Below are 11,672 nucleotides of genomic sequence, written 5' to 3'. Positions count from 1 at the left end.
AGTGATATGCCTCTGGATAATGCTGGTTGCTGGGGAAGACAAACAGGGAAACTTGTTTTGCTCTCACATCCTCCTTGTGAACTTCACAGAAGCAGCTGGATGGACACCATGATGACAGAATCATGAACTAGATGGGTCTTTGGTCTCATCCCCCAGCAGTCTTATGTTCTTGCCTAGAGACTTTTTTTTTAGACAACTCATGCCCTGAATACAATAATAAATAAAGCCAGGGGAGCTTTCTTCTCCGCCTCCACAATGTCAGCTGAATCACATCCAGCGGAGCTTTTCCAGGAGGTTCACAGCCTATTACAACTGATGACTGGTCATCCGTTACACACTAAAATGATTTTGTTTGATTCTTTGTTGATAAAGTTTCTCAGATTTGATATGACTTGAATGCTGCCACTGGAACTGAGTCTCTGCTGGAAGTGTCAAATGCAAGTCCTGGTTGAAATGGCTTCGATACATTTCAGCTTGGTTCCTCCTGAATGGTGTTGAGTGTTGCAAAGGCTACTATATGTATTGCATATCCTTGCCTGTGATAGCTGGTGAAAGGATCTTCCCTACTGGCTCCTCTCTGGAGAAGAACAAGATCTCATCTCCCACTCCTTTAAGAATACAGTGGTACCTCGGTTTATGAACACAATTGGTTCCGGAAGTCTGTTCATAAACTGAAGCATTCACAAACTGAAGCGAACTTTCCCATTGAAAGTAATGGAAAGTGGATTAATCTGTTCCAGATGGTCCGTGGAGTACTTAAACTGAAGCGTTCACAAACTGAAGCGAACTTTCCCATTGAAAGTAATGGAAAGTGGATTAATCCGTTCCAGACGGGTCCGCGGAGTACTCAACCTGAAGTGTACTTAACCCGAAGCATGGGTGTAATTGGTTCCGGAAGTCTGTTCATAAACTGAAGCGTTCATAAACTGAAGCGAACTTTCCCATTGAAAGTAATGGAAAGTGAATTAATCCGTTCCAGATGGGTCTGCGGCGTTTGTAAACCGAAAATTTGTAAACTGAGGTGTTCATAAACCGAGGTTCCACTGTATAGCTTTGAATGGATCTTACTTCTTTGGGGGTTGTAATCAACTAAGTTTTACTCAGAGTAGAACCATTTAAATAAATTGACACAACTTATTCATGTTCATTAATTTCAGTGTGTTTACTCTGAGTAATAGAGTTGCCCTTGGTTTTCAACCTTCTGTAGATACTCCATTTGTGTGCAAACTAATAGTAGCAACAGTTGCAACAGAAGGATTCCAGTCTCCCTCTGCTTCTATCCAACTCTCACTCCCTGCTGCCCTGACAAGATTGCCCAGCTGCTACCTTGATTCGAAAGCACAAGCCTCTCCTTCAACACAGGGCTCCAGAGATGAGAGGGAGGGAGTTAATAGTGGGGGTGGGCACAAGGCCCCATGACCATGCTCTGGTGGTGCCCCTTCTGGTCCCAAGCCTCTGGTTGCATAAGAACATAAGAGCCTGCTATATCAGAATAGTGACCCATCCAGTCCAACATCGTGTTCTCACATTGGCCAACCAGATGTCCATCATGGAAAACCCGCAAGCAAGATTCAAGCGCAAGAGAATGATTCCCTCTTGTGGTTTCCAGCAACTGGTATTCAGAAGCATTGCTGCCTCCGAATATGGAGGCAGAGCATGGCCATTGATATCCCTCTCCTCCATGAATTTGTCTCATCTTCTTTTAAAGCCATCCAGGTTAGTTCTACAACAAGCCTTTTATTTTTTTGAAACCACCACTTGCTGGGCTTATGGCAGTTAATAGTCTAAAAATAACTGGAGGGCACCAGATTGGTGAAGGCTGCCTTAATCTAGCCATAAGGAAGCCAAAATTTTCTGGAAGAGTCTGTGTGAAATTTGGGGTGTGGGAGGGCAGGGAGGTTGTAGCTGAGCAGTACCAACACTTGCTGCCCACTTGCCTCCCCGTTTTATTGTCTTGGAACAGGAGGAGAGCAAGATAGCACCTCCCAAGGTGGACTCAGAGGCCGGCTGCCTTCCTGGGCCCCCAAACCATGCTGCAGTCTCTCCTCTTTGCTTTTCTGCCAACGCAATAGATTATGAGGCCTATTAAAAATTCATCCCAAAGAGACAAAGTTTCCCAAGCATGTCAGAGTTAATATTAATAAGGAGGATGGTTGTTCAGTCTCAATTATTCTAAAAGCTTCACCCAAGCGATCCATGGAACAAAGCCTGAATGCCAGGAAAACCAGGCATGTGTGTGTATGTGTGTTGTGTGTTGTGTGTAACCATTCCCTGCGACTGCTGACAAAATGCAATCCCACCTGCTACATGTGGAGCCAACCAAGTTTCAGTAAGTTCTGCATTAGGCAAACAAAGGAGAAAATCCATTGAAGGGAGCAGGGAGGTGGGTGGATCGGAACATAAGAAGAGCCTGCTGGATCAGGCCAATGTCCCATCTAGGCCAGCATCCTGCCCTCACAGTAGTCAACCAGATGTCCCCCAAGGGGAAACCAGCAAGCAGGATTCAAGCACAAGATCGCCCTCCCCTCCTGTGGCTTCCAGCAACTGGTATTCAGGAGCATCTCTCTCCCCAGCTGTGGGGGTAGAGCACAGCCACCATGGCTATTAGCCACTGATGGCCTTATCTTCTTCCATGAAATTGTTTAATCCTCTTTTAAAATCATCCAAGTTGGTGGCCATGGTTGCCTCCTTTGGGAGTGAGTTGCATAGTTTAACAATGCACTGCATTAAGAAATGCCTTCTTTTATTTGTCCTGAATCTCCCAGCATTCAGCTTCATTGGATGTCCCTGAGTTCTAGTGTTATGAGGGCGGGGGGATTTTCTTAATCCATTTTCTCCATGCCAGGCATAATTTTATAAACTTCTACCATGTTGCCTCTTGCTCATCTTTCCTCTGAACTAAAACATCCCAAGCACTGTAACCTTTCTTCATAGGGAAGTCACTCTACCCACTTGATCGTTTTGGTTGCCTGTTTCTGAACCTTTTCCAACTCTACAATATCCTTTTTTATGTGGAGTGATCTGCCTTCCAAAGCAGGTTAAGATGGGTTGCAAACAAGGCCAAGGTGGGGGGGGGGGAACAACTTCTGCTCACTTGGAAGGATCGGCTGATTTTTCTCCTAAACCCTGAAGCTGCTGATAAATAACCCCAAGTTCTTTGTTCAGCCCTCCCCCCTCCCCCAGCCCTGCCCAGCCAAATATGCCAGCTACTTCTCGTGGTCACATCAGACTGACTCCAGGCTCAAGCAGAGCCAGGAGTTTTTCTTCAGTGGAATGGTTTATTGCTTTTACATTTTGTCTCCTCTGATGTTCCTGGCCTTCGCCTGATTTCCGCCCGACAGATGAGACAGGAATATCTCCGAAAGTAACCATCACGCTGACGGCTAAGTCAACAGTGCAGCCGTGTGTGTCTGGGCTGAGGGGAGTGGAGGGGTTCCGATTGCCTGCCTGCAAGAGCCCAGTGAAACCAATAAGCTGCACTCTGTTGTGTGCGGTGTGAGTTGCCCAGCTATGTTATTTAGCTATGGTAAATTGCAATCCTATCAAAATGGGATTTCTAAGACTGAGGCACCCAGCACAAAACTAGCAAGGGTGCCCAGGGAGGGAAATAGGCAGAGTGGGTTTCCCACAAATGACTGATGGGCCTTTGGGTTTCTTCCACTCCATGCCCTGCTTGTAAGTTGCTTTGAGTCTTTAATAGTAGTAATAGAAGGTCCATTTAGCTCAGTAATGTCCACACTGACTGGCAGCAGCAGCTCCCAAGGTTTCACACAGGAAGACTTTCCCAGCCCTTCCTAGAGATGCCATTGAGAACTGAATCTGTGACTTTCTGCATAGAAGGCAGATGCTTCACCACTGATCTACAGCCCCTCTCCATGTCACTCACTTGCAGAGAAGAGAGATGGCAGTGATGTTGGGATCCTGAGGCCATCCACTCCCTCCCTGTGCCTGGATTGTGCCACAGACACAGCACCACAGAGAGAGGGGAGGGAGAGGGAGGGAACATAAGAAGAGCCTGCTGGATCAGGCCAATGTCCCATCTAGTCCAGCATCCTGTTCTCAAACAGATGTCTGTGGCAAAGCAGCAATCAGGATGCAATCACAAGACCCCTCTCCCCTCCTGTCATTTCTAGCAACTTGAATTCAGAAGCATTGCTGTCTCCAGCTGTGGAGGCAGAGCATAGCCATCATAGGTACTAGCCATTGATAGCCCTCTTCTTCATGAGGGTGTCTAATTCTCTTCTAAAGCTATCCAAGTTGATGGCCATCACTGCCTCCTGTGGAAGTGAGTGCTATAGTTATGCATGGCATGAAGAAGGTACTTTCTTTTATCCATCTTGAATCTTTATACAAGAGAGAGAGAGAGAGAGAGAGAGAGAGAGAGAGAGAGAGAGAGAGAGAGAGAGAGAGAGCATTGCAATTCTACAATATCCCTGCGACAAGGTGAGCTCCCATTGCTCAGTCCCAGGTCCTGCCAACCGAGCAGTTCGAAAGCACGTCAAAGTGAAAGTAGATAAATAGGTACCACTCAAAGCAGGAAGATAAACGGTGTTTCCATGTGCTGCTCTGGTTTGCCAGAAGCGGCTTAGTCATGCTGGCCACATGACCTGGAAGCTGTACGCCAGCTCCCTCAGCCAATAACGCGAGATGAGCACCGCAACCCCAGAGTCGGTCACGACTGGACCTAATGGTCAGGGGTCCCTTTACCTTTACTTTTATGATTCTATGTGTGTGGTCCAAGGGGCAAAGTGCTGCCAGTTCACATTCCTGTTCTGCTCCCCCATTCCTGGAAGTGCAGAATCTGTGTGGGTGGGCAGGAGATGTGATGACAACTCAAGGCTAGTCCTGTTACAGCAAGGAAGCTTAAATGCAGCCTTTATGCTGGCACCCCCTTCTGATGTGCCTTTCTCCCCTTGGCCTCGGAAATGGAGGGGAGGGGTTACCAAGCACTCAGATCCTCCTTCTCTTCCTCCTGCTGCTGCTGCTCTGAAGTGGAGCAATGTCCTGGGCAGGTCTCCTCCTCAGGCTCCCGCAAGCATCTGCCATCAAGACCACTGCAACCCATCCCAAATGCTTACAAGGCCCCCAGGCTCTGCTGAAGGTCCTTTCTGGGCTCCTTGGAGGCAGAGTCACATCTGCACCACCAGGTCAACAAGACTGCAGTTGGCCCAGCTGTTGCCCAAGGGGCTCTGGAGAATCCCCAGGCTCATTCCAATGGTTGTGTGCCTGCTTCTGCCTTGCCATGAGCACCTGAGATGGTGGTGGTGAGTGGGAAGGAGAGCCCAGTTCACTGGTGAGCACAGTAACCAGCATCAGTCCAATTTTAAGGTTTAGGAACTGAGGCTGAGCAAGGATTTGGTTCTGCTGAGATTTCAGACACACAGGGGCAATGAAACTGGCATAAAGCAGAGCACATGGGCTGTGCTTGAGTGAGTGGCTCCCTGATTCGCTTGTTCTTTTCCCTGACCACCCTCCAAGTATTCGTGGGGGGAGCCAATGTTTGGGGGGAGCTATTTAGGTGCGGAGGATTTGCATAGAAATGAATCCTGCTCTTGGAAAAGGTGAGAGAGGTCTTGGCTAAGCAGCAGCTCCAGCGTAATTGCATCCTCCCGCCATCTCCGTTCTCTGTGTGCCAGGTCACTGGCCTGGCAAAGGGCCGCCTTCATCCAGCAGAAATCACAGCACAGCGCCTGTTGATCCATGGTGCCCATTACAGCTCAAGTGGGATCCAAATTGCCTGGCTCTTCGGCAGTTTGATGCACACGCCTGCCTTCACACCACCAAGAGCCTGACTCTGGAGTTGGAAATAATAATAAATAAATATTCAGAGGGCCTCCAGGTGGCTGGAGTCAAAGTGACCCTCACCAGTGGCCTCTGCTGCCACTGCATTGCTCTCTCTCTCAAATTAACCTCACCTTTCATTTGACCTCTCTCTGAAGGCAGTAAGACAAAGGAGGGAGGGAGGGAGGGAGGGAGGGAGGGAGGGAGGGAGGGAGGGAGGGAGGGAGGGAGGAGAGAGAGAGAGAGAGAGAGAGAGAGAGAGAGAGAGAGAGAGAGAGAGAGAGAGAGAGAGAGAGAGAGAGAGAGAGATTCTCATTATATATATTAATTCACCAGAACATGGAGAAGTCAGAATACTTCAGGAAACTACAGAAAGGACATCCCTGATACTGGATCGGTGAAATTCACAATGGACCCCGTACCCAGAGGTATTTTAAAAATATTTTATTGGACCAAGTTATTGAATTACTTTGAGAACACAAAAGCTTTTGGATTTCATAGAATTCCTAATCGTGCAAAGTAAGTGGAAATTGCAACATATGCCATATTTAGAGAGCAAGTCAGGATAAATAATGACATTTTAAAAAGAAAAAAGACCTCTGCATGGCTGCTAAAAGAGTCCACATGCCCCCTAACAGATTTTGTCGTGCCAGCAGAGGCAGCCTTGCTAATAGGTGCTTCTCTCTAGTGGATTCTCACTTTGCGGACACATGAGCAAATGCTAAGAACCACTCAATCCATTGTTATGACCAGGTGGCTGACCAAGTGCCAGGAGTAGCCTCTTCATGTGGTTTGTTTCCTTGTAATGAGGGCAAGAGCTGGAGACTTCTGAAGTTCTTGCAATATCTTTGTTTGCAAATGTACAAATGCCCAGAGCCCAACTCTTTATTATTCATATCCAAACTCTAAATAGCAACTGCCAGGGTGAGCCACCCATAGGGGCTGGGATTGGATGGGGCCTCCAGAGTCTCCTCCCACTCAGCTACCCTACAGCTGGGGGGGGCAGCAGGCGGACCGTTTGGGCAGCACAGAGCCTCTGTGCCCAGGTACATGCCCAGGAGAGATGTGTGGCTCGGGCGCACTGCAGGCCCCACGGTGAGTGCCACCTGGCATTTCATCACCCACCTCAGTGATGACACCCGGGGCAGCCCGCACCCACCACACAGCCCTTCTTCTGCCCCTGCCCCAATGGACCCCTGAAAGGCAGCTCGCTTTTCTCCACCTGAGGATTCTGGTTTCTTTCCTTTCTTCCCTCAATTTGGATGTTGTGCAGGCAGCTTCTCTCTCCCCAGCTGGTGCCTGCTCCTCCTCCTGCTTGCCTGCAATGTGTAGGGAGGTCCATATGTTGTCGTGTCTCTCACAATGTATATACAAGCACCACATGGCACTGCTCTCACTTTGGATGCCACACACTCCTCTGAAAGCAGAGACTGGAGGGAAAGACCCTTGCCAAGGATAAGAGGTGCTGAAGACACGAGAGCCCATGAGGGCCGCAAAGGAGATTTGGGAGGGGAGGGGCTGCCATCTCTTTGCACTGACTTAGGGCCAAATGGTACATTCACGTCATCTTTTCCTATGCAAATTGCTGGGAAGGGGCTGATCTAGTCTGGGACCATAGCCTACCTACCCCTGGTGCAAGGGTCCTGGCCTGGAATGGAGACTCTACCTGGCAATTTATGGAAAAAGAAAAACTCGGCAGCCTACTCCTCTCAAAAGGCACAAACACAAGATGCCTCATTTGAGCTTTCCTCTCCTCCCTTTGCTGTCTAGAGTGTTTGCTGCTGCTGCTTTTGGAATTCACACAAGAGGGAGAGTGGGTGGACTTTGGGAGATTTTCTGCCTCCGCTTCCAAATCCAGCTCCCCAACTTCTGACAGCCTTCACTGAAATCTACCATCATACTTTGGGGGCTGATAAGTTTTTTCTTGCTACCATCGGTAAGCCGTGAGAATTCCCACTCTGCCTGTTGCCTTCAGTTTTGAACTCAGGATGTGGCAAGCCTCTTCTTGATGCTCAGCCCCAGAAGCATCACAGCAACTTGGAATGCAGAGCAAAACAGGCCAGCCTTGGCAATGGCAGGAGCCTCAAGGGCAGCAGGTTTAACTTTCGGGGAGGTGGAAGGAGGGGTCTCAGAAGAGCTTGGCCAGCTTTGGATACTGGGCACCTTGACTTTCAGTAGGTGAAGGGACTCCAGCAATACCTGGAAAGCCACAGCTTACCCACCTCTGCCCCAAACAACTGGGGCACCTGAAGGCTGGGCTGCTGCTGTGGGCTCAAGTCTACACCAGAGAACCTGGTTCATCTTAGGAGTTGGTCAGAAGCTGCTGTGGCAATCACCAAAAGTGGTGCCTGCTTGCTGGTGTCCCCTCCCCCTCAAATGATGGCCATCCTTAAACCCAAAAGAAGCTCAGCTGCCTCCTTCAGAACCAAGAAATGTCCCAGGTGAGGGTGGGACAGTGGGACTAAGCCGGTTCTGTGCTTCTTCCTGTTTTTTATCTGTAGCTATTGTATTTGTTTTATTGGTTTGCAGTTGTTTCATGTCCACCGAAGTACTCGCATTATGATGTGTCCAGAGCCCACAAAACAAAACAAGAGGGTGACTTCAGCACCACGGAGAGCTGCCAGCAAGAAAGGCTGGAGGTGAGCAAAGGCCCTTTGAGGCTCTGCCCCCTAGTGGTGGAGAACTGGAATCTCTGCAAGGGCCAACCCTCTGCCCCAAAGAAGGGTACCTCCATGCCTCCCACTCACCTACTGCACTCCTTGTGCCCTTGAACCAGAGATGAGCTAGACCTGTGGTACCAGGTACTGGGGGGGCGCACACACCCCACTGCTGCTGGGTGCCCTCCACGCACCCCAACCTCAGCCTCCCCCCCCCAGCAGCCAGGCTGTGGCTAGGGCGAGTACAAGAGATATTTGCTTCACTCGTACCAGCCTCAGCTCAGCAGCCCAGGAGTCGGGTGGGGGCTGGGACAAGCATCACTGCACCCCCTCAATGTGGGGGGGGGGGAGTCAGTGCTCTTGAGTCAGACTCCAGGGTGCTGTGAACCGCTCTGGGTGCCTTTGACGGCAGAATTGCCAGGAGATTAATGTTTAAATAAGGATGTAAAAATGGTCAGGTAGGGCAACAGAGTTACTTTGGCAGAGTTTGCTCTTATGAGTTAGATGGGGCCACACACAAACAGTCTTTTTCAGGCAGTGCTGCCTTACATACACAAACGTCATTTCCACATCATAGTTAACTGGTTACTGATCACAGTTTTCCAGCCAGCTAATCAAATTGATTAGAGGCATGATTTTATTTCTGAAGACCACTGTGCACCTAAAGGCTTAATTAATGTCACCATTAACTGTTCCTTTTCTAAAACAATACTTAGAGGAAAGCGCATTTAAAAAATAGATGCTCCATTGTTTTGGGCTCTAGTTTGCCAAGGGCTTTGCAAGATTGTTGTGGTCGGTGTTGATAGAATCAGGTAAGAGTTTGCAGGAGCAGAAAGAGCTTGCAGCACATCTCTGCCATTTCTGCCATCAGTGTGAATGGGTCCTAGGATTCCATTTGACTTAGACCCTGGGAAGGGCTCATTGGAGGGAGAAGCTTGGAGACCCACTGAAAACTCTTTAACTAAAGACCCAGAGGGACCCTCAGGAGTCCAGAGGCATCCTGAAGAGCCCACTTCAGCGCTGCCCCTGGTCATTCCTGCCTTCATCCCTGGTCATTCCTGAGAGTTCCTGGGTCTCAGGAGTGAAGGCAGCAGCTTATCCAAAAGGAAGCCCTGAGCAGCCAGTGCAACACATATTTGGCTGCCATATCACTATCTCAGCAGGCATCAACTCAGGGTGGAAGATCAACTTGGGAGAAAGAAGGAGACCCACCCAGCTTCAGGAAATGGCCAGGTAGAGAAGGAGCTGGCAGTGACTTTATCTGTCTCTCAGTATGGTCTTTCACTGGGCAAACAGCTTCATTTTGAGGTCACTCAGCAATTCCTGGGTTGGTGCTGGCCTCTGCACCATATGTGGGTCATGGACACTGGGGCAGGATGGGTTGGGGTTCACTCCCTGATCTAAAGTAGAGTTCCCATATCCAGGGTTTATCTCCACTTACCTTTTGCCCTGCCCTTTCCAGGCACAGGTTCACACTCAAAAGTTCTGTGTCTGAACATTTTTTATTATTATTATTATTATTATTATTATTATTATTATTATTATTATTACCAAAGAGCTTTCATAATGAAAACCTGCTCTTTAGTACTCAATCGAAGCAAACTTCAGATTTTTCATTGATTGCTGTTTGATCCAATTGAGCTGCAAAGAAACAGCAGAGGAAAGGTAAGTGTGGATAAGCCCTAAGAGTCACAGCAATTTGGCAACATTTAAGAACATAAATGCTTATGTTCCTGCTCCTGCCAACCTAGCAGTTCGAAAGCACGTCAAAGTGCAAGTAGATAAATAGGTACCGCTCTGGCGGGAAGGTAAACGGTGTTTCCGTGCACAGCTCTGGTTCACCAGAAGCAGCTTAGTCATGCTGGCCACATGACCTGGAAGCTGTACACCAGCTCCCTTGGCCAATAAAGTGAGATGAGTGCCACAACCAAAGAGACATCCATGACTGGACCTAACGGTCAGGGGTCCCTTTACCTTTACCTTTAAGAGCATAAGGTGAGCCCTGCTAGATCAGGCCAATAGCCCATCTAGTCCAGTATCCTGTTCTCACAGTGGCCAGCCAGACACCCCAAAGGCAAGTCCACAAGTAGGATATGACTACAACAGCACTCTCACCTTCTGCAGTTTACAGCAACTAGTGTTCAGACGCACACCGCCTCCCACTGCACAGATCTCTGGAGACAAGTGTTGCTGCTGGAGGCAAGAGAACTCTTACAGCTGGGCTCTGGCAACTGCTGGGAACCAGCCAGACTTTCAAGGAGCAATTTCTGTGCAGTAGCAACAGCTAGGCCCATCTGCTTTGGTGTCATGGTGTCCACAAAAGCGTAACAAACATCTTCCTCCTGCATGCTTGCTCTTTGCACTCAAGCCCAAGAGAATTAGGGGAGATCAATGCCTTCTGGTCATGTGGGATGGCTGGTCTCCAAGAGGCAAATCTGCACAAAGACAATGGCCGGCTCGGGGGGGGGGGGCACTGCTGGATGTGCCTCAAGGGTTTGTCTGCATAAGGCTGCTCTTCAGGTGTCCCAAGAGAGACCCGGTGTGGACAGCCTTCACTCCCAGCTCACGTCCCATGCTTGCCCTTTGTCTCTGTGGCAGATCCAAGGACTGAGGCCAAGTCAAGAGTTTAGATGAGGCAGGCCTGGCCTTTAGCCTTTATGGGCAGCTGGATTCAGGCAGGGATCTTTTCTGAGCCCTACCTGGAGATGATGCTGGGGATTGAACCTGGGGCCTTCTGCAAGCAAAACAGCTGCTCAGTCACTGAGCTTTGGCCCTTCTCCACAAATTGCCACGAATCTTATTTGATTAAGCAGATATAATTTCTTCACTAGGGACATTGTCCAATAAGTTTTGCAAACCCAGCCTTGTCTTACAATACAGTCACATGTCAGGGATGGGAATCGATGAATTACCAGCATCAGAGGGCCAGGAAGGTTCCTAGGCAAGTCCCTCCCTGTACCTGCCTGCTTACCCATAACTCAGCAGCAGCATTTAAAATCTGGAATAGGTGCAGCAATATTAACTGTGAAGGATCAATTCCACTCTTGATTCTGCCCTTGAAGTAAAAAAAATCCTGCCTGGATTGTTCCCAGGTCCTTCCATAACTCCTTGTGAGACAATATGGCCAGCTCCCTTGTTAGAATTAGGACGGCCCCATGGATGGCCCCTAGTGGGAATTTCCTTGCCAGGCAAAAGAGTAGCCTATGGTCCACTCTTGGTGCCACCACCACAACT

The sequence above is a fragment of the Zootoca vivipara genome, chromosome 14 (assembly GCF_963506605.1).
Source record: "Zootoca vivipara chromosome 14, rZooViv1.1, whole genome shotgun sequence".
NCBI classification, from domain to species: Eukaryota; Metazoa; Chordata; class Lepidosauria; order Squamata; family Lacertidae; genus Zootoca; species Zootoca vivipara.
This window is presented reverse-complemented; position numbering follows the sequence as displayed.